The 23,552-nt window shown below is 31.2% G+C and overlaps 1 long non-coding RNA gene across 6 annotated transcripts in view; it reads right to left on the bottom strand.

Moving 5' to 3' along the window:
* The window catches only part of LOC143242910 (uncharacterized), an 85,190-nt gene that overhangs the window by 2,712 nt on the left and 58,926 nt on the right, over window positions 1–23,552 (bottom strand). For 2 of the 6 annotated variants that reach the window (XR_013023434.1, XR_013023435.1), the window contains exons 3-5: window positions 11,679–11,803; window positions 6,223–6,315; window positions 2,439–2,544 (exon numbers count right to left, since the gene is read on the bottom strand). This is a non-coding gene — a long non-coding RNA (uncharacterized LOC143242910). Of the gene's footprint in view, window positions 1–2,438; window positions 2,545–6,222; window positions 6,316–11,678; window positions 11,895–13,908; window positions 14,009–14,547; window positions 17,474–18,091; window positions 19,174–23,552 lie in introns of those variants that run through there. The other 4 variants (XR_013023433.1, XR_013023432.1, XR_013023431.1 and 1 more) reach the window with 4 other exon arrangements.

The following is a 23,552-nucleotide window of genomic DNA, read 5'->3' as shown; positions in this document are numbered from 1 at the left end:
ATCAAGATATGTTTCTTCCCTCACTCCATCTGTCTTATAAGTTTCAAAAAGTTAGTGAAGTAAAAACTAAAAGGTCGTATTTTTGTTGGGCCACAGATTTGGGAAGTGCTGATGAATGGTGATTTGAAACATTACTCAGTCAGAAAGAACTTACTGCAAGGAAATCACTCAAACTGGTTATTAAAATTTTCTTAGGAATTTACAGAGATGAAAACTATGTTGTGACGATTAATGATATCCCTGAGAACAAGAGGAAAACTGGGTCCAAGATGTCACTAAAGTTACACTTCTTACACTTTTAATTAAGTTTCTTATCAAATGATCTTGGTGCAGTGAGCAATAATCTTGGTGAGCACTTCCCTAAAGTTATGTCTATAATAGAACAGTAACATCAAGAAAGACAGTGGAATCCTATCATGACGGAAGATTACTATTGATTCTTGTAGCATGAAACTAACAACATACATAAAAGATGCAACAAGTCAGTCAGGTATTTTGTAAAAAGAAATAAAAAATAATACCATGATGAAAGTTTTAAATATAGCTTAAGTGTATTGTCAGTATATAATTACATGATGTTTTTGAACATTCTTAAATGCAATTTTTAATAAATAAATAAAGTTATCAGAGAGAGTTATTTTCACAATATATAAGAATATTTAGAATAAACCTAATATAGCTCAAAATCTAGAGGTGATCAGTAATATTCAACAATTTTTAGAATCAGGATCAACAAACTACTCATGAACAGTTGTATTTTTATTGTAGTAGAGAAGCTTCTTTTGTGTACAGTGTAACTTCTAAACATATAATTACTGTGCAAAATTACTCAAACACTTATATGCTTTACATCTTTCTAAAAAAATTACTTTGATTCAATGACTTAAGGATATTTCAACACATAAACAAAAAACATGAATTTTATCTCATAACTAAAAGCTGGTAGTTAAAACCATATATAACTTCTGTTATAAAGAAGCTTACACATAGAACAACCTTAAATATAAAATTTTCAAAATTACTTACAGATCAACCTATACAAAATATATACTTCATGATATTCCTACAAGTATCTATATTCTTAGTTATGCCAACTAACAAGACATGCTTTAACAGATATGAGGTGTTCTTTCATTACAAAAAGCCTAGACACCTAGTTATCACAAAAAAAAGGTTAAGGAAAACTATCGTATTTATATGCAAGAAAGTATCAATTAATTGTGCAAATTTGTGGTAAGCACTGTTAAATATATGAATAAACAAACCTTCTGAATTTAAGTGGTTTTCTACTAAATGAAACTAATTATGGCTAAATTAACTAACACATTCATGATCATTAACTTCAAAATGTAAAATAGAATTTTAGTTATAAACATTATACCATAAATTTAAGATTTTATTTCTATCTACCTAAGAAAAATAAACTGACTACACAACAGACATTCAACTATTATTAAACTCTAGACAGTAAAAACTGATTCATTAATAATTATGGTATTAATACAGAGAATTCTCAAATTTATATGAAAAACGGCTCATTTGGGTTGAGAAAATATATTACATAGAAGAGTGAACAACGTTTCGACCTTCTATGTAAAATATTTTCTCAACCCAAACGAGCCGTTTTTGCATATAAATTTCTCAACAAGTGGGTTTCTCGACATCAGAGAATTCTCAAGTTATGTTTAATGTATTACTATGATAAAAAAAATCTTTGGAGAGAAACTTTTTGGTGATAAAATCTACAACTGTTTCCAACTTCTGATCAAAACAAAATACCTATATAGTTCAAATAAAAATTAAACAAGAAATGAATATTATGTACATCTAACATATCACCATACTTATTATGATTAGAAGGTATTAATGCATCTGTCATGGTACCCTCAATGCAAGCAAATTTTGTGCTATAATCCCAAACACAAGATTCAGCAAGCTTAGGAGGTTTAGTTTTGTTCTAAACACATATCTTAAGATAACAATGCAAAATAATCCTTGTAAACAAATATATATATATATCAAACAATTTAACCAATACTAAAAATAAACTAACATTAAAGAAAGAAAAAATAAAACATTACTTTATTTAGAGTCTACAACTATTTATCATCTTACCTTCATTCTTTCTAAATTTGTATTTACACATGTTAAAGGCTAGTTGAGAAACTAAATAAGACTTAACTTTTAATTTAAAAAAATGAAACTTCACATCTTGCAGGAGACGTCTTGGAGAAAGACATCAATAGTTTCAGGTATCTTAAGGGCAACATATGACTAGGTAACTAAACATACAACTTTTAAGGTGGCTATATGTTTTCATTTTCCTTTTTTAAAAATCAAAACATGCATAATAATTATTGGAAAGACTAACAATTTATAATAAAGCAGTATAGAGTGACATTTAAAATTAACTTTGATTACTTTTATGTTCCACTTACTTTTCAAGCAGAACTACAGCAACTTGTGGGTTTACCCTTAAGTTCTAACTATTTTCTTGTCCATAGTCATGAAAGTAAGTTGCCCAGTACCAAGTCATGAAAAGATCTAGAAGTTATAAGAAAATATAACTAGAAAAATTCTACAAGAAAAATTCCAGTGCACCAAAATAAAGTAAACTGTTATATGTAAATTAACTAACAAAAATTACAAGAAAAGAAGGAATTGTACACCATAAGTCAGAAAGTAATAATAAGAAATCAATTTTATTGAAAGGAAACTGATGGACTCTGTGACTAAACTAAAATAATTGGAAGATGTGATATCGAAAAATATATGTAACTATTTTACTTAGTAGAGTTTCCACAGTTAATACATCTTTAATTATGTTTATTTGTTTGTTTTTGAATTTCATGCAATGCTACACGAGGGCTATCTGCATTAGCCATCCCTAATTTAGAAGTGTAAAACTAGATGGAAGTCAGCTAGCTATCCCTAATTTAACAGTGTAAAACTAGACGGAAGTCAACTAGCTATCCCTAATTTAACAGTGTAAGACTGGAGGGAATTACGTACTTTACATTCACACTTAGACACAACTAGCTATCATCTGATCTTAACATTAGAAACGGAAGGTGTATTTAATGGCCTAAATATAAGCATTGGGTGTAAAACATTATTGTAACAAAGGCTTAGTTGAAACACTACTCCACTGAAACCCTTGGTAATTTTTATCTTACTTTTGTCTGTACCTCAATGTTAATAAACAACTGAAAAAAATATAAATAAAATGCTATCTAACTTATCATGGTGCAATAAGTGAGCCTAGGGTATTATTTGTTTTATAATTAAGCTTAAAAATGTACTGTGCAATAACTTACTCTCAGCTCAATAAAGACAAAATATCAATTCTAAATCTAAATAATTTCTGAATTAAATTGTTTTGTTGTATCACCAAAGTTGACAAGAATAAAAAACAAACCAATAAATGTATGAAACATTCACAACATAAATACCATAGTTGACCTGACAATATCAATTGGTAGTTTTGTTACAAAACAATGATATAAATTGTAGACCATTACTATTAAAACAAAGAAGCATGACACAAACTGTTTATTATATATATTAACACCAGAGGGACATTTAGTGTTCCTTCTACCACACACATTATACTCTTTAACACTGTAAATACCTGACAGCCATAAAGCTTCTTATTTCCAAAGAATGCAACATGTAGATCTTCAATGTTTTCAGTTTACTAAAATGTTTAGTTAAAATAAAGTTATTTCAATTTTAAGTCTATCTCATGCTACGTTTATCATTTTTATAAAGTACTTCATAACTTAATGTTTCATGAAAAATTCAAAATCTTCCTATTAACAGTAAGCAGAGCCAATCTTTATACATATACTCAAAAGGTGATTTAGAAAACTGTAACTTTTATCTCTGTATTTCTATAGACTGATGGAACCATTTTGGCAAATAGGTCTGTTCAGATACCAATAACTTTTTTGAATCTATTCAGTGTTACACAGCGTGGCTTTCAAATGCATCACTAAACTTTTGGAAAAGAAATATCAATAACTAACATACTGAGCAAGAGCAAGAATTTAAACTGAACAAAATACACTATTCATTTCAAGCAGGCCAAACTAGCCTAACAATCCTTTGACTGTTTATGAACATGTAAAACTGAATGAGTGCTTAAATCTTTATCAGTGCAACATATAACCCAATAAAGGTGACATAAAATATCTTAACTCGATTGACTATTCTTTTTTAGGATAATAAAGAGCAATGATTAGTAGGGCACATTACAAGTACAGATGTTGATGTCATTTATGTAAATAATAACAGAAGACATTCCTGTCATGTTTAGATGTACATAAAAGAGTGTGTGCATTACATGAAAGATGGCAGTGACAACAGTTAAAAAAATGTTAAAACAGTTTTCACAGAATAGAAAAATAAAAAGGAATGGGAATTACAGAAAATGATAATGTGAAGAAATATATAGGAAACAATACTAATATATGGGAAATAGAAAAATTAATAAAAATATAGGTGATATTAATATACAGGTAACAAAAACTAATATACGGGAAATAAAAAAATGAATAGAAATATAGGTGATATTAGTATGTAGGAAACAATCCTAATATATGGGAAATAGAAGCTGAGCCTTGAATACAGTACTGTAGTCCATATATAGAACAAGCAAAGCAGTGACAGCACCAGAACAGACCAACTTAATGTCAGCAAACTTGTTCCTGTGAATACCAACATGACCAGTTAATCAGAAAAACTGGATGTGAATAGAAGATAGAAGAAAAATAGGTCAGCCAGTGTTGAATATTGGGAAAATAAGGTGAGAATTAACACAAAGTGATTCTCTGACCAGTGGAGTGAAGAGAGTTGGTATAAATAGAACAGTGAGTGTACTGTGTAGCTTCAATATCATCCAGAACAAAAGAAATACCACATAACTTGACAGTGAACACAGAAACTGTGGAGAGGATATTGTAGAAAACCACCTAGCTGCAACAAACCATGGCAGATCCAATAGACTTAACTGATTTTAAACCATCTGTATAACTGGGAATGAAAGAATGGTTCAAAAGATGTTTGGCAATGAAAACAGTACAACCAAATGGAAGTATCAACCTTCCTCAAATGACTCAGAGAAAGGTAACAGGCAGAGGTGGTAATAAAACATAGTGTGGTGGGCTGATTGATGGAAAAAGCAACATCAATCTGTGACATACTGAACTCAGTCAGCTTCACCTAAATATGAAGACCAAAGGGAAGAATGGCTGACTGTATATTCCCAAAAGTATAACCAGTGAAACCCAGTGTACAGACTCTGTACTGGAGACATATGGAAAGACCCTGTTCAAGACTGAAGTCTCAGATGGTGAATAGGGTACAGCATCTTCAAAGCCAAAGTCCTGGCAGAAACTTAAATAAGAGACAAATAGTTCAGTTTTGAACAAAAAATCAATCTGCTCCACAAGAGGTGGAAGAAGGGATCTGGATGTTGAAGATGTTCAGTGTCATTGTACACTTTGTATTTCAGTCGGTTGGTTAAGTTTTACTGCTGTGTATATTTGACAATTACATCATTATATTGGGTCAGAAAGGCATTGTAAAGTAATAAAATCAAAAGCAGCCAATCAGGAAATGTTTAGAAAACTGAGACTGTGCTAAAATAAAAATTGTTATTGCATTTTCACAATCTGCAATTATTTTGTATGTCCAACCTTTGTTTCACTACTTTCATTACAGTTGGTGTTATGGTGGTGAAGATGAGAGAGCAAGTTTAAAGTTCTATGAAAAATAAGAAAATCATATTCATTTAGATGGTATTATAAGTAAGGTAAATTAAACATAAAAACCATGAAATGAGCACAATTAATTATTCTGAGCATGAAAAATCACACTTTACACAGAATTACTTGACAGAGAATTCACAAATTAATGGATAAATGTTTTATGAAAGCAATTTACTTGAACTATAATTTCAGTTAATAAATGGCTTGTAACTTTTACAAAAACATTTGGCAAAACTCATGATGATACACTTTGTATATTTAGAACATTTCAGTGGTTAATGTAGTTTCATGGTTATATGGAGATTACAGAACTGGTCAGAATGACCAAGCACACATACAGGTTTAATAGAATATAATTTAATTGATAATGGAATATGTATGTGGATCACAATCAGTTGCCTGAATGTTTTTGTTTAAAGTGCATTTTTTTAAATTCTTCAGATACACTTGCCATTTTGGAAACTTCTAGTAAGCCTAATTTTCTTTTCACTTTTGATAAAACACCACCAGTGACTTCATCAGGAAAACTGCTCTTGATTGGATGCTGTAAAAAATTACTTTTCATAAATGTACTTGCTACAGTTAATTTTAAACATGAGTGAGGAATAAAATCAGGGAGAATGTTTATAATACATAATATAAAGTTTGTTTTCAATGGCCCATAATTAATCTTTTTGTTAAAATACAGTTTACTACTAATTATTTGGAATTGGAAACTTTTGTATTAAGGTGGTTAATTACCTCAGACTCATTTCAGTCACATTCTTAACCATAATGTTGGCAAGTCTTTCTGCAATTTTATATCAAATCATATTTCTTTATTGAAGAAATTATAATAAAATAAATAGATTTTATAATCTTAAAATCCCTTTCTATGGGAAAAGATTAAGTATAGAAAATCTTAGTGATTTACATAAAAAACATAATTAAAGAAAAAGTTATTAATTCAAATTCTGTTAAACATTTATGAAACAAAAAGTAACTTCTGAATTACAAGGTGACAAGTGCCTGCAGGATCAAACAACTTCATGAGAAAGATCATCAATATATATTGCTCTGATCCACCAAACACTTATGAAGCAGTATACAGCTTTGGTCTTCTTACACAAGAAGGAATGATGATGTATAAAGGACTGTTCAGAGTGATGCAACTTAAACTGATTATCAAGTAAAAAAGAGGAAGTTATCTTTCTATTCAAGTCACTAGTTGGTCCTCGATGGTCTTCACTTGAAATATTGTGTGAGCTTTGTCTGAGTAATGACACTGATTTGTTGTAAATTGTTCTCACTACACCTACTAAAATTACTCCAGGGATGGAAAGGTTATATTAAGATCTCTTTAGAAAAGAGCAACAGGCAGGGTTTTCAGTGTGTTTAAAAGTGGGTGATACTAATGAATCAGGGAGATAATTCTGTCAGTGTACTATGTAGTGCTGGCTTGTGACTCTACACCATATTTTATGCACAATATCTTAAGGAAGATCCAGAGGCATGCTCTCCCAGAATTATTTAAAATAAGAAATGCCATTCTCTCTATTTTCTGGTCTTTTTTAAAATAAGGGTATAAAAAGTGATTTAATTTGCAATGAACATGTGATTTAGCATTTTCTGCATTAGGTGTAAAACAACTTTTCACAAATGTTATAACTTTTCTCCTTTTGTAATGTGAAGATGCCTTTGAAGTAGGCAAAACTCTTTGGTAAATATAATTTTTTGTGGGGAGTGGGTGGGGTGGTTTGATTTACTGACTGAATACGAAACAACATGACTACATTTAATTTCGTATGATTGAGTAGAGAATGCCCATTAAGTACATACTACTGACCATACAATCTACATTACATTTTTCTCTCTCACAATAAAGTATTTAAAATTACTTTAAAACATATTCCTTTTATTTAGAACATGAAAAGTTCAGTTAAAATAATGTTGATGACTGAAATTTTACAAAATAAAAAAGCTTGTTGACAAGAAATGTACAAAACCAAAGAAACTAGATAGAATTAGGTAGATTCTCTGTTTTCAACTGAAATACGTGATTGACTTACCTGGCAACTTATGAAAAGCATGTTAAGAGCATTAAAAAAAAGAAGAGAGAAAATAGATTTTATTTAAATACATAAAATATTCAGGAAAGATGAATGTGTTGTGATTTCTTGTGATATATCTAAAAACCAAAGGATAAGAATATACAAGTTTATGATTTTAAAAAGACACACTAGATTTCAGGTGAGACCAATTTTATCCTCTTAACAAGGTGTCATGCATAAACAATAAATTATCACTAGCATTAGTGTACAGCAACACCTTGCAAGATAGGAATAGACTCCAAGAGTGCATCCAGTGGCAAAGACAGGGTGGGCACATGCTAATCAACCAACAATGCCACCCCTACATGTGCTCATCCATCACACAGCCTGTCATTTCTGTACAAAAAAAAAATACTGAAAGGTAACTGTATTGGCAGGTTACTGGTATATTTCCTGTAAGGAAAGACATGCAGAATGGTAGGAAGCAATCTGTGTTTTGATGTCATCCAGATTACAACGTAAACCTTGACAGTTCCATTGTATCAAGTTGGACATTATTACTTATGTGCAGGTAAGTTGGGTGGAGAACCCTTCTGTTTTCGTCCATGTCTTTTGTTCTTTGCTGTCTTTATTTGAGGGAGTTCTGTCATCCTCCATGGATCCTGCCCTGGTTCGATTGGGTAGGTCTATGCTGTTTAAAGAGGATTCCAGTGACTGGGGACAAGAACAAATGATCCTTTTGCATCTTGTGGTGAGAGAAGATGATGCACCCAAAGAAATGCCTGTACCCAGAACTAGAGGAAGTGGATCTTGGGATTTGTTGGAATGTATGTTAGGGACAGAGATGGATGTTAAGTTAATTCATCAACTTTTTTAACAATGCAGGTCAAAATCCTTTTCATTTGGTTTGAGAATGATTCTTTTGGAGACACAGAGATATCTGTCTGCACTCCCACTGTAGTTGTGGGATGACATGCAGCAGCGATACATCTGAGTTGAAGTGCTGGATAGCAATTTTCAAGCCTCAGGATAAGTAATGTTATGAATCATTTTCAAATGCTGCATCTCTTTTTCTTCTAACCATTCTGGGCAAGAATGAGCACAGTTCAAAGAACCACAACATGACGTCTTTGAGCGACCGAAACACTGACACTGGAAATATCTGAGAGGGTTTGTAATGTATGGTTATACCCTGCAATTAAGATAACCTGCCTTGATTGTGGCAGGTTGATGTGGTAATATAAATATCAGAAAAAAGGATGTGTTACACTCATACTGGTGGAGAGTTGTTGAATGCTAATTTGCACATGTGGCATACATGTGTAATTAGATAGTAATTCAAAGCTAGTAATGAGTGACAATCTGTGCACGAGAAGGAAATCATATGAAAAATAGCTATAACTGTGAAAAAGGGTGGGTAATTGCACTGGAATTTCAATGTGTGTTTTTTTCAGTAAAACTTTACGTGTTATGTTATTTTCCTCATTCTAACTCTACACCTCATATACCGTGAAAAGAAAACATATTGCCCTTTTTATTTTCAAGAATGACTTCACGACACATTTGACTATCTTAAATAGCTTTAAGCCCTTAACAATATATGTATATTTATGCTTAAATTTTATTGCTCTTTGAACTGTGTCTAACTAATGATATCACCACACATGTTGTGAACCACTTTGTAAACATGTAAATTACGTTACCTGAAGAAATTATGTAATGCATTGGTTACTAATGAGCATATCACAGGAAAACGTTTTTTTTTATTTATTTAACCTAATCTAAAACTTATATTTTATTTACCTTTATAATAATAAATAATACACATGAAAAACTAAAAATATAATACATATCTGGGTCTTTTTTTTATCAACTCTTAATTAAAACTATTATCATAATGGTATCACTGCACTAAATGATTGTTAGTTAATCAAAAATGCAACAAAGAATACAAAATAACATGCTGAAAGCACACATTGTCCCAGGAATATCAAAATTTTCTGGCTTTCTTACTATTTAATAAGACCCAATACAAATTTAGCTAAACTTGCCAATGTGTTTCCTGTGGGAATAAAATTTGCACTGGAAGCGAAATAAACAAACTCCTGTACAGAAAATTATGTGAAATAATATTTGGATTTCTGTTGGTTAAAAGTATATAGTTTTAAATATCAAAGAGAACTAAATATTGGAAACTTGTGAAAGAGAAAACTTAATTGTGGGTGTGGCTAAAGTGGCTTGATTTTCTAGTTTATACCTCTGTAACCAAATAAGATTGAAGGCTATAAAAAATTATACTTTGTCTGAGTAATAACAATATTATAATGAGCGACTTATGTCAAATTTTGTAGTTCTTCAAGAAGTGGTCAATGAATAAGAGAAGAGGAAATACTTAAAAAAGCAAATATCACAATTTGGAAACAATGGAAAATTGAAGACATTTTTAAATGTTGTCTTATAAAACTAGGAAATTAAAACTATAATTTCCAAATTTATTTTACAAGCTTAGTTTTGTTGCCAAGTTTACTTACCATGATAATAAAAGTAATTTAATTACATTTTGAATATAACTCAGTAAACTCTCATGACATGCCTCTAGCAATATGATTAATGTAAATATGAAAGAACAAAAGCCCAAGCACTGACCCTCAGGTACTCCATAATTAACAAGGGTACAGTTTCATTAAGGTACTCAAGTGATCAATCTTTTTCTGAAAGTTTAAATAGTCTCAAACCAGGTACTCTACATGGAAACCATAAATATGTAAAAGGCACTGATTATGTGAGTACTTAGTTAATACACTGAACTTTCAGAAAAACATGTCATTCACATACCGGTTGACTTGCCAACCCTTTTTCTTTATTTATAATTACTTTCATTTTCATTTCTTTCGTAGATCATCTAATGTTTCCAGCTCTTATTTCATTCAGTCGATCCAAAATAACAGTTCTTTTCCAATAAATGAGAAGACTGATACGATATGCATGTTCACGTAATGTAGGAATTTTACCTTTTTTCTCAACACTTCACTTACGTTTATTCATTTTAAATTTTAAGTTTCTTTCAGTTTGATCAATGCATACAACAAAGTTAAAACTATAGCTTGCCAAAATTCCATCAGTAACAGCCTTTTATTTACTAGTATTCTTCAGCTTTCCTCACTACCAAATTTACAATAAGTTGACTAAATTTGATTAAACAATGTTTATACCCCATTATGACAAGAGGGCACAATGTTAAAATTTAAAAAACAAAGGCAAGGTACCAGCAAGACTTATTTTTATATCAGTGTGATTGGTTTATGAAATTAGTTATTGTTTGCACTTGTGGAGGTCAGTACTGACAGAGAATCAACTATATAACTATTCAATGTATTATGTTTATTTCCACATTCCATCACTTTTCTCTGTATTAAGTCATCTACATCTATTCTTCACACATGTTAAACTGAAGATGAAAAAGTCAAAACAATATTCACTTATTATAAAATGATGGGAACATGAAAATGTATTATAAATTAAAATATACATATAGAAAGACATTCTCAGTTCATATTAAGCCTTATTCAAAACTTAGATAATTTAAACTTAAGCAAATTACTCAATTATTAATAAAGACATCTTAAATTCCAAGACTCAATAAATAACTGAGTGTGACTAACATGGAAATTTTGGTCTATATATATAAATATCACTATTCACTTTGGTTGGTGTTGCTTTTAATTACCTTAACATGCTAATAAATAAATGCTGGTTAAATTGCTGAATGGTACCAAAATTTTTTCAACAAACTGAATGGCAAGTTACTTGAAATGTTTAAACTTATTAAAGTTACATGAAACTAAGCAGATACTAAATACTATAGAAATTAACTTACTTTCCACTTACAAGAGTGTCCTCACACATTCAAAATCACAGAATCTTGGCAGATGGTTCAATTCACATAGACAATGCTTGTTGAAGCTTGTTTCTGTTTGTGCAGATAGTCATGGGACAACACCACTGATATAATACAAAATTCTGCTTTACCACATGTAAGAAAGGAGTGTATTATCCAATGTAAACTTTTAGATAGGCTAGAATCACGATTTATCTGGGTGATAAAAACACAGCATTAGAACATTTAAACATGAGGTACAGCTCAACACAAGTACTTGTTTATGAAAAACTTATTCTGCATTTTCAAAGATTTTGTTGCTCAAAATTATATCACAATGATCCATTCATTTACTCTGAATATGTAGATGAAAATCAAAGTTACAAAATAGTAGGTTATGCTCAAATTAATATATATTAAATGAAAGTGTTATTTTTTATCTCACTTTCTGAACAAATGTAATACTTTTATTCACTTGAAAGAAAAATAAAGACACTAAAATATAACTAATTTTTTATCTTTAACCCACACATCAATTTTAACACTTACACAAAAAGACACAGTGCAAAATTTGTTCACAAGCACACATCGTTACTCAGTATTTTAAGTTTGGTATTAAATCTTTCTTAAACAATACTTAAAGGAAAATTACATACAAATAGAGGCTTTAAAGAAGTTTGATTTTTATTTTGTTGTTGTTTAATAAATGTAACAACACTATCAACCTTATAATAACATTACTTGAAAATAACAGACAGTTGTCAGTTAGGTTTGCACTCAGCTGAGCCAATTTTCTATGACAGTTAGCTTTAGAAATCTCTATACAAGTCATACTTATTCACCAAGCTGATATCATATCTCTTACTATACACAAATATTGAAAAATTTGTTTACAAGGAATTTTCCAAACATGAATTCAAGTGTCAACTCTATATATTTCAAATTTTTACACATTTTACTAGTGGGATAATATTATTTGTGAATATAGATGTCTGTTTACTGCATACAATTATGAATAAGAAAATAAAAAAATTTTTAATTTGTGTTTCAATTATGTCTGTTGTGTATATTTTTTAAGTCTGTTCAGAAACTAAATGTTTTGTGTTGAGTTCTAATTATTTATGTGTTTGTAATTAAGCACAAATATACACAATAGGCTATCTTTGCTTTACCAACCATGTGTATCAGAACCAATTTTCTAGCATTAAAAGTTCACACACTGTGCTGCTGGTAATAGTGCAAGGATTCTAAGAACTCTGTTAACAAGTGCAAAAACATGAATAACTCATTGAAACTTTTGACATAGGGGTGTTATAAAGTCATTCTGCTCTAAACAAGAACATAAAAAGGGAAAATTGTTTGAAAATGTGATAAATACTCAAAATACCAACACTGCTGTTAGATTATTAGAAGTTACACCTTTTATTGTAAGAAGGAATATTTTAAAAACAAGTACAACATTTCAATCTCTCATGCAATCATTCTCAAGAACAAAAGTTTTTATGATAAAGAAGGTTCTAGTAATTATATCAACACTCAACACCCTTAAAATGTGTTTAAAGAAATTTTAGAAAAACTATCTATATTCACAGCCAAATATTTGCTTTTTGTGGTTGTATAAGAAATGTTAGTGAAGTGATACAACTCTAAATATTTTGGTTCTTTCTAATAATCAACTACAGTTCAGAAAGATTAAGTACAGTAAAAATAATTTCTACCAGAATAACTCTAACTGAAATTTTCATGTTGAAAGGCACCTTAGGGGCTGAATCAGTAAATGAACAGATCAATCACACCTAGGATTCCCTGTTCTTAATTTTATGATAGCATGTTCCCTTAAAATATCAAAAGATATTACAAATAATCTTTTCCATATTTTGAATCCTTAGTCCCTATATTTTCAATGTCTTATCAAAAACTCTGAGAACCACAGTAAACCCTTAAAAAGTAAGAAAGCTAAAAGATTTTCTATTTAAATGCCCTATTTACATTCCATTTTCATGGCAGTGTGATCAACAATTGTTTTTATCCAATTTTGTTAATAATTTTACCCAGTTTGACTGTAATTCCTCCTCATTATCAAAATGCAGATTTTCTTATTACTACTTCCTTTCAATGGACTTTACCAATAACCTTTTATTGATGAGTCAATCAAAAATGTTAAACTCTATGTGTTAAACAAAGAAAATACTTTTACTTCTTCATGTAGTCTAACAAAAATGTTTATTACCCTTGTAATTCCTGAATATTTTAATTTGGACATGAAGCATGGTCCTCACAAATCAGAAACCAGGAAGTTTCATGGCAACAGATACACAAGAAACAAGCAACTGAAAAAAGAGAAGACTAATAAGATTAGTAGCAGCACAAGAGAATCACTTGGTAGAAAAATGCTGTTGATACTCATAGCGCAAGTACCAGTTTTGAAGCTAACATCTAAGCACGATTCCATGATGCAAGGTGCTTCTAAGAGAAAATCTAGACATTTGTATACTTTTAAAGGTATCGTAACAAAGAACATATCACACAAGAAAATATCCACAGTGGTAATATGTTTGTTGATATGGACAATCTATCAGAAGTAGCAAGGAAGTTTTGTAAGTGTTTCTGAGAGGTTGGTTGGTTGGTTGATTTAAAGTTTTATAGCACAAAGCAGTTAGGCTATCTATGTCAAACATCCAGTAAAAAAAGTAAATTTAGTAAAATTCATAAAAGGAAATTATGATAAAACAAAACAATGTTTAAAAAAACAACACATAAATAGCATAAAACCAAAGTTTACATCAAGTCTACAACATTAAGAGAAACACTACAGTAATTCAAGTTGTAAAGGACTTTCTGTAGTGTAACTGTAATTATCGTAACTCACCAGGAGGACAAAGAGGTAAGTACAAAAACCACCATAAGTCACCTGAAGTTGGCCTTTCTAGTCCTGGTTCCAGATTATTTGACGTTATGGCCATTTTCAAAAAGGAAAGTAACAAAAATGTTTTAAAAGAAGTGTAGCAAAATTATAGACAGGATAACTAATGGGTAGTTCAAACAGCAGCATTAGTCACCTGAAGTTGGACTTTCCAGTCCTGGTTTCAAGTGATTTAATTTTACAGCCAGTTTCTAATTTCAAATCAAATTACATATACTGTGATTTTCAAAAGGGAGCCACATTAAAAATGTGTAATGTATATATTAAAAAACTTAAATGGCATTAAAACGATTAATGAACTTCATTATCCATGCATGTTAATAAACTAGACATTAAAGCATATTTATAATTAAAAGTTTTATACTATCTGATACAGAGATGCCAACTATTTCAAATGACTGAGCGTAATGATTGTAGACAGAACCCTTCCACAGTTTCAGTCCTTTTAGATTTGCCAGAAACAAGACAATCTGGTGAACAAGGCCTCTTTTTTTCCAACTTGTGAACGATCGCATTGGTGTTTCCATGCTGCTTAGAAAATGATAAATACCCATCGACACGAGCGCTGATTGGCTGACAAGCACTGATGACATAACTATGGATTCCCCCACGTACCCAGTAGGAGAAGCACTGCACTTAAACTATTGGTAGATGTTGGAGATACAAATATTTTTTTATTATTTCAAGCACAAACATGATTACTGCAAGTAGCCATTTGGACTATGTCTTTTATTTATTATCAAAATTTATTTGTATTTTACTAGAAATTTTCTTTTCACCCCTTTCAAGTCCTGGGGAACAATTTATCACTTTATTGTATTGGCCAAAATAATATATAATAATTTGGGAGTTGCAACAAGTTGTAATATTTGTCTGTATGAGCATGTAATTGTAATGTATACACCAAAATCGTAATGATTACGTTCAAATCATAATGGTTGGCATCTCTGCTGATGTTCATGATTTAATTTGTCAGGTATGCAGTTTTGTGCTCAGAAGCAAACAAAGTAACATTTTTATTACTTGGATAAATAAAATTACCAAAAATAGAGAAAATTGTTATCTCTATTTGCAATTAGTTTATTATTATTGTGACAATTGATTAAGTCATAATTTTGATTAAACTGCACAAAACTAATCAATGTAAATACTGCCTGAAGGTAACCAATTAAATTTTCCAGTTCTAAACAGTTCTCTCAGTTGTTTAGCATGCAATTGGTACTACAATACATGCTACAATAACAAGAAGAGGGAAACTTCAAGTCATTTCTGCATAGACCACAAATTATTTGTATACACTGGAAGGTTATATTAAATAAACAAACAATACTGTCATCATAAACTGAGACAAGTACCTTTATAATGCAATTTTTTCATACGTATGATGTAGCGTAGATTTATCCATACCAAATGAATGTTTAAGAAATCCTCTTGATTCTTAAACATAAAATTCCACTTCCAGAAGAAACTCCCTTCCCCCCAACACACAACAGAATGTTTCAAAACTTTCCAAACAATCACATTTAAATACTTTTTTCTTCATAACATTCCTTAACTGTTTCTAATTTCATGATAAGGACAGAAATAGTTGTTCACATATGTACAAGATATTGAAAATTTGTTCACTGACTACAAAACTTAGTACCAACAGAGACCAATTCCATGTCTAAAAGTAAGGATGAAAAGACAGTGAAAGACCATACTTACGATGCATGCACTGAGATGGTATGATTCGCCATAAAACCAATTCTTAAATTTTTTAAATCACAGAACATATTTTGATAAGCTAATTTTCTTTGCTCTTATAAGAAAAATAGCAAAGGTGTCACAAATTAGCCTTAATATTTGCAGAACAAGTGTCTAATCCTCCATAAAACAACTCTACTGTTGATCTTATCAGTGAAAAACATTTTCCAAATTTGTGTTCATTCATTAAACCTTTTAAATACTTTCTCAAAAGCATCATTTTATCATCAGAGCTATTGCTCTAGTAGGTCTCAAGTCTTTCCAAATACTTGAATTTGTTTCATTTTCATTTTTTTGGAATTTATTAAACATTTTACACTTTTGTTATGCAACATGAAGTTGTAACCTATTTCTGTCAGTATTTTTATCACAATTGTTTATATGTATTAGTGAAAATAAATACATTTTAATGAAGTTAAATAGTGAAATGTGTAAAATCAGAAGGAATGACTCCATTAAAACAGCAAACCTAAACCTCTAACAAATACTAGTTTGTTATAACTCAAAAACTTGAGCAGATGCACCTCTCTCTCCAAATTTCTAATTTTATATCTATAAGTAGGGCTTCTTTGATTTTGCATTTGTTTTCCTACTCAGCATCTGGGAGTCTCCTATGATAATGTGTTTACGACATTTGTTGTATTGAAAAACGTGCAAAGATAGTTTTTTGTGTTCTTTGAATCTAGTTTCCATATTTCTGCTTCTTTCCCAATGTATAAGTCATGACAGTTGTTGCATTGTATGTTATAAATCATGTGTGTAGTTTTCATGTGTAAAAACATGTCCCACATTGTTTTCCCATGTAGGAAGTTGTGGGCTTGAGCACCCATGTCTCACTGTCCTACCTTCTATTTCTAATTCTGTATGTGTTGCTACTCTATTTCTTTTATGAGACTGGTGAATGGAGGTTAAGACTGATAGACAGTGTATCCCCACTGCAGTGTGGGTCCTATTTCTTCAGTCTCCTCAAAACCCTAGGGTACATATTATGATCCCACACTGTAGCTTGTACCCTGGGAAATTTTCAATCAATGCAGCATTTTTTTTATTTAATTTGTTTTTGAGTTATAACAAATTAATACACACTTATCTCTGTGATTACTGATATTTCATTTCTGCCTTTACAGATGCATCATTAATGTAAGAAAAGGTATAACTTGCATAACTATCAAGGTTTCTCCATTCAGGCCTATATAGTTCCCCTAGAAGTATACAAACTAGCTTTTGATACATATAAATATGAAATATTCCAAAATAAACTTAAAAGAAATTATTATGGTTATTCTAATCAAATGATGTATACTTTTCACCATACTCTTCTTCCAACTAATACAATAATTAAGTTTCATGCAGAATGATACAAAAATATTAAAATGATTAACATCAACAGAGAATGCCTTTAAAAATTGCATAAACCTCACAAACAATATTATAAATAAGAAAATAAACACTTTATTAACATTGCAAAACTTCTAAGTATCAAACATTATTATACTGTGAGTAAAATATTTAGTACTAAATATTAAGCTATTTGTTGGACCTCAAACATTGTGCAAGAACATCATAATTCATGGTTCAATTACAAGTACTCAACTAACAAAATTAAAATTATAAAACAATAGAAAAATGGCCCTGTAAATATTGTAGGCAATGTATGTTATTCATTCACTCAAATTATTGTTAATACATGATCATTCCCACTGATATTCTGAACCAAACTAATTTAAATTCTCCTAAGTCTTACTCTAACTTCGTGGCCTGGCATGGTCAGGTGGTTGAGGCATTTGACTCGAAATCTGTGGGTCGTGGTTTCGAATCCCTGTTGCACCAAACATGCTTGCCCTTTCAGCCGTGGGGGAGTTATAAGGTGACGATCAATCTCACTATTTGTTGGTAAAAAAGAAGCCCAAGAGTTGGCAGAGGGTGGTGATAATGAGTTGCCTTCTCTCTTGTCTCACACTGCTGAAGTTGGGGTGATGAGCTCATAGACCTCGAGTAGCTTCGGGAAGGAAATATTATTAACATACATGATATATTCTACATATCTGAGAACAGAACCTTGCTGAGAGGTAAACGGTGTGAGATGTTGCAATATTGATTTTGACTGTAGTTGTTCTGTTCTCTAAGAAGCATGAGATCTGTCTTGTTGAGGTTGGCGGGAGATTAAATAGAGGTAGTTTCTATTTGAGACTATGATGCTCGATTGAATCGAAAACTTTTTTCACATCAAGAAATAATCCCACTGTGGTGTGATTTTTATTCAAACCCTGTATAACTGAGTTTGTTCACCTTACTAAGCGGTCAGCGGACTGTCTGTTTCTTCGAGAGGTGTTTTATATTTTAGACAGTAGCGTATTTTTCCAGAAGTTTATTAATACTGTTAATCAGGCCAATGGGAATCTACACCGCGCCCAAATTCGGGTTCCATTTGGAACACCCCAGCGGATTTGTTTTTCTTTTCGTAAAAGAATCAAATTTCATGTTATCCAAAGATAGAATTATAATAAATAATTAAATGACAATCTTGGTAAATACATAGCATGGACATTCTCCAAATATGCGTTTCCTTGGGTCGTACTATCACTGTTTGTTCTCTCTACCTGTTGCCTGGGTCCCTCAATCAAACTACCTCCTCTCGCCCACCCAGTGTGGGTTCCGACAACAGAGCTCCACCATGGACCACCTGATTCAACTTGAAACATCAATCAGAGAAGTTTTTTTTCAAACAACATCTTGTATCAATACTCTTTGACATTGAAAAGGCTTATGATACAACATGGAGGAATGACATTTTGTGAGACCTCCAAAAATATGGGTGATGTGGTCATTTGCCCATTTTATTAAAACTTTTTTAATAGACAGGAGATTCCAAGTTCCTGTGGGTTCGAAACATTCCTGTTCTTTTCTACAGGAACTTGGAGTCCCTCCGAGCTGTGTTTTGAGTGTCACACTTTTCAGTGTAAAGATTAATGCCATCACTGAACAATTCCCTCTTACTGAAAGAGTAAGAAAAAGAAAAAACATTTGTCTTAGAAATCTTATATACAACAACATGCACACTATATTTCATCAGGAACACTATTTAACATAAGTATAGAAGGTATGAAATTTCTGCTTTTAGAAACTTAAATAAAGTTCATGCTGAAGGAACTTCAAACAAACCTTCTAAATAACAGATGTTCCACAACCAATAGCAATTCAAATTGTCTTGAAATAAAAGTTTCCACTTTTATACTTGTATACTTATAGTGAGTATAATTATCTTGATACTGTAAGTCCTAAAACCAAATCAAATTCCTAAAACAAGAATTGTTGAACCCTTTACAAGTGAAATATATTTATCTGTAACTTGGTAATCACATTCAAAATTTATTTTCCTTAAACTTTTGTCCAGAGTAAAACTTAGTTTGCTTGTTGAACCCTTTACAAGTGAAATATATTTATCTGTAACTTGGTAACATTCAAAATTTATTTTCCTTAAACTTTTGTCCAGAGTAAAACTTAGTTTATTTTATACTTGTATACTTATAGTGAATGAATTGTTGAACCCTTTACAAGTGAAATATATTTATCTGTAGCTTGGTAATCACATTCAAAATTTATTTTCCTTAAACTTTTGTCCAGAGTAAAACTTAGTTTGCTACAATGACAAGTAACATTATAATATTTTTAACTTATTCTGGGATAGTTCAATAGTCGAGAGACAGGGTTAAAATCTCTCATATAAAATTTTTCATATAGCTACTTACCTCTGTACCACTAAGAGCTATTCACTTACATACAACTACCACATGCCATTAACCTTGAACAAGCTCCCACATACATTATAACAGCTTATGACAATCACACTGCTGTAGCCCTCTACCAATGGGAAGGTCACACAATCTCTGTATAAGCACAAGTTTTCTCTTGACAAGGCAAAGAAAATTCACTGGAAGTAAGAAAGATCAGGAAAGAATTGTCTGTTTTATTTGTTTTGTTTTAATAAGAGTTCAGAATTGGCTATGTCAATTATATTCCCAGAAAACTTTCATTTCAACACTGGCCTCTTAGAAGGAGGAGATTGGTTTAATATTTTCCATTCTCCTATGCTCAATACAGATTTTTGTTAAGTAATACCTGTGAGGTAAAGACAGCAACTTGGTGGTTTCCCATGGCACCAGGAATGAGAAGTGTAAGATGTTTTTCTTCATGTAACATTGTATCAGATGACTATCACCTTCTTCCATCCATTTTATTTTTTCTTATCAATGAGGAATTTTCAATTTGTTGAAATATGTACATTAATCAAGGTACCATGATACGTATATAAACCACATGAAAATGACTGGAAAATAAAACAAACAAAACTCATCACACTAGATCTTCTGGGTATATTGGAGAATAAAAATTGGTAAGAGGCAAAATCCAGAGAAAAAGGAAACTGCATAATTATATAAGTTATGGAAGACAAATGTGCTACTTTTAGTTCACATACCAGTCTGTGAGATCGCCAAAGACAAACAACGAAAAGAGGCTGTGCGATGTTGAAACTGGCAGGAGATGCGAAAATGTCTATGGTCTGACTCACCCAAAGAAGAATATGCAAGATGGATCAGTTAATGATCCTAAACAGTTAAAGCAGAAAAGGATAAATCAAGAGACCTCTCTAATAAAAAGAGTGATTCAGAGATGATAAAGAAATGACAGAATAAGAATTAATTGATTGATTTAGTGTTTTATGGCACAAAGCAGCTAGGCTATCTGCGCCAAACATCCAGTAAAAAGGTAAAAAAAATTAAATGTAGTAAAATACATAAAAGGAAATGATGGTGAAACAAAACATCATTGAAAAACAGAAAAAGCATAAAACCAATGTTGACACCTAGTCAACAATGTTGAGAGAGAGAGCAGAGTAAAAGAAGTTGTAAAGGACTTTCTCTATCAAAATGGTTATGATCATAACTCACCAGGAAGACCAACAGGTAAGTTCAAGAACCACTGTCAGTCATCTGAAGTTGGCCTTTTCAGTCCTGGTTCCAAGTTATGTGTCATAGCAGCCATGAACAAAATGTAAAATAATAGAAGTTTCAAAAGACATATAGCAAAATCGAATTAATGAGTAGCCAAATGTCCAGTAAAAAAGGTAAAAGGAAAGTAAATGGAGTAAAATTTGTAAAAGGAAACAAAGGTAAAAACAAAACAGCAATTAAAAACAGATATTTTATAAAACCAATGTTGACATCCAGTCTACAAAGTTGTAAAGGATTTTCTGTAGCACAATGGTAATGATCATAACCCGCCAGGAAGACTAACAGGCAAGTATAAGAACCACCGTCAGTCACCTGAAGTTGGTCTTTCCAGTCCTGGTTCTGGGTTATGTGTCATTAAGGCCAGTACTAAAAGGTAAAGTAATAAAAGTGTTAAATGACATGTAGCAAAAATGTAATAACAACTCCCCAGGACGACTAACGAGTAGTTCAAACAGCAGCGTTAGTCATCTGAAGTTGGCCTTTCCAGTCCTGGTGTCGAGTTATATAATGCTCTGGCCATTTTACAATGTCAAATGGAACAAGAGAGGAGGAAACTGTAAAAAGGGAACCACAATTAAAAAGGTGAAATGAAGAAATATTCAACACTTAAATGAGATTAAAAAACTAAAAACTTTATCAAGGTGGACAGTGTCACCATCACCAATAACACTGTCCAATGTGACAGATAAACCCTAGGAAAAAACATGTTTAAAATAGTGCTGTCGTTGAGAATCGTAGCAGCAGCTGCTGTATAATACAGCCAGTTACCGCTGCCACATAGTCTATTGATCTATTGATGGCTGATTTATGATGGCAGGATCAAGTTCTGACCACGAGACCAGTGAAAGTGGACCAGTCTGCCTGATCCAGCTTCCACCGGGGCACACGGGTAGTATGTCTGGCTGGCATCGACCACAGGCCATTCTCTCTCAAAAGGATCGGAAAATGATCACTGCCTAGTGGATAACTGTCAATCAAGTTTAACATATGTTACAGGAAGAGCATTATAAAGACAGGCTGATAAATGAAGAGTATATAACATTAAACTACAACTTTTACCAACACAATCTGTATAAACAAGAGCAAAGTAAGTGTACTGTAAATTTGACTTGCATTGTGAAAGAATCTATAGGGGTTCATACTTAACCATTCCTCTGTAAGAAAATGTTTTCAAGCTTGAAATTTCTACTGACAAAAATGTTACATATGCTTTATCATAAAAAGCATCAAAAAATAACATTACAAAAAATTAACTCTCAACTCATTAACAGTCTTACAAGAGTCTTACTGTAATTTATTGAATAATTCCCAATTTTATTAGCAATACAAGATATTACAGAATGTTCTTTACTTTGGAGTTAAACTTGAAGAACAAAAAAAAATATTTTCTACTTGTTTCTCAGACAATTAGTGAAATTCTCCATTAATTATTATAAACAATTTAAACTTTTCCATCACCATTTTTAAAATATTTGTTTTATATTACAAGTTACCAGTACTGATAATGGTATCACTTACATTTAGAAGTACATGTTTTTTAGTTGATTTGTTCATTTTTCTCTCACTCAACAAATATTATAAAAGGTGGAATGATATCTTTAAATTTCTATAAATATCCATAAATGGTCTTTCTTTATGAAAATTTACTTAACATCCAACTTTCATAATTATTTTCATAATGCATGACATTGTAGGTGTGTCATTTTCCTGAACTTTCAAAACTGTATCACATGACATGAAGTATTAATTAGAAAGGTTCTAGTGTAACTTCCTCCTCAAGACATTATGTAGTAAATTACATTCACAGCAACACAAATTTGTAAGTTTGATATGAAAGATGTGCAACTCACAGTAATTCACTTATTTTATATATATCAGATATTTGAGAATAAAATACATGATAGAAATATTTGCTACTGAAAAAATGCATAGAAAAGGAGCAAGTAGATAGTGATTTCTACTACCATAAACAAACAGTAACATGTATATATATATATATATATATATGTATGTGTGTGTGTGTGTGTGTGTGTGTGTGTAAATTATTAATATTCTTTTTGCATAGAATAGTTTTGTTTTTTTTATACATATTAGGTCATCCCATAAGTAATGTCATTTTTTGGGATAGGATAAGTTTAAATGCATATTTCTTGGCTAAATGAAGTTATTCTCAAAGTCACACAAGTTATATGG

The sequence above is a fragment of the Tachypleus tridentatus genome, unplaced genomic scaffold (assembly GCF_004210375.1).
Source record: "Tachypleus tridentatus isolate NWPU-2018 unplaced genomic scaffold, ASM421037v1 Hic_cluster_2, whole genome shotgun sequence".
In the NCBI taxonomy this organism is placed as follows: domain Eukaryota; kingdom Metazoa; phylum Arthropoda; class Merostomata; order Xiphosura; family Limulidae; genus Tachypleus; species Tachypleus tridentatus.
Note: the sequence above shows the minus strand (reverse complement) of the source record. Positions and strands in the feature narration are given on the sequence as shown.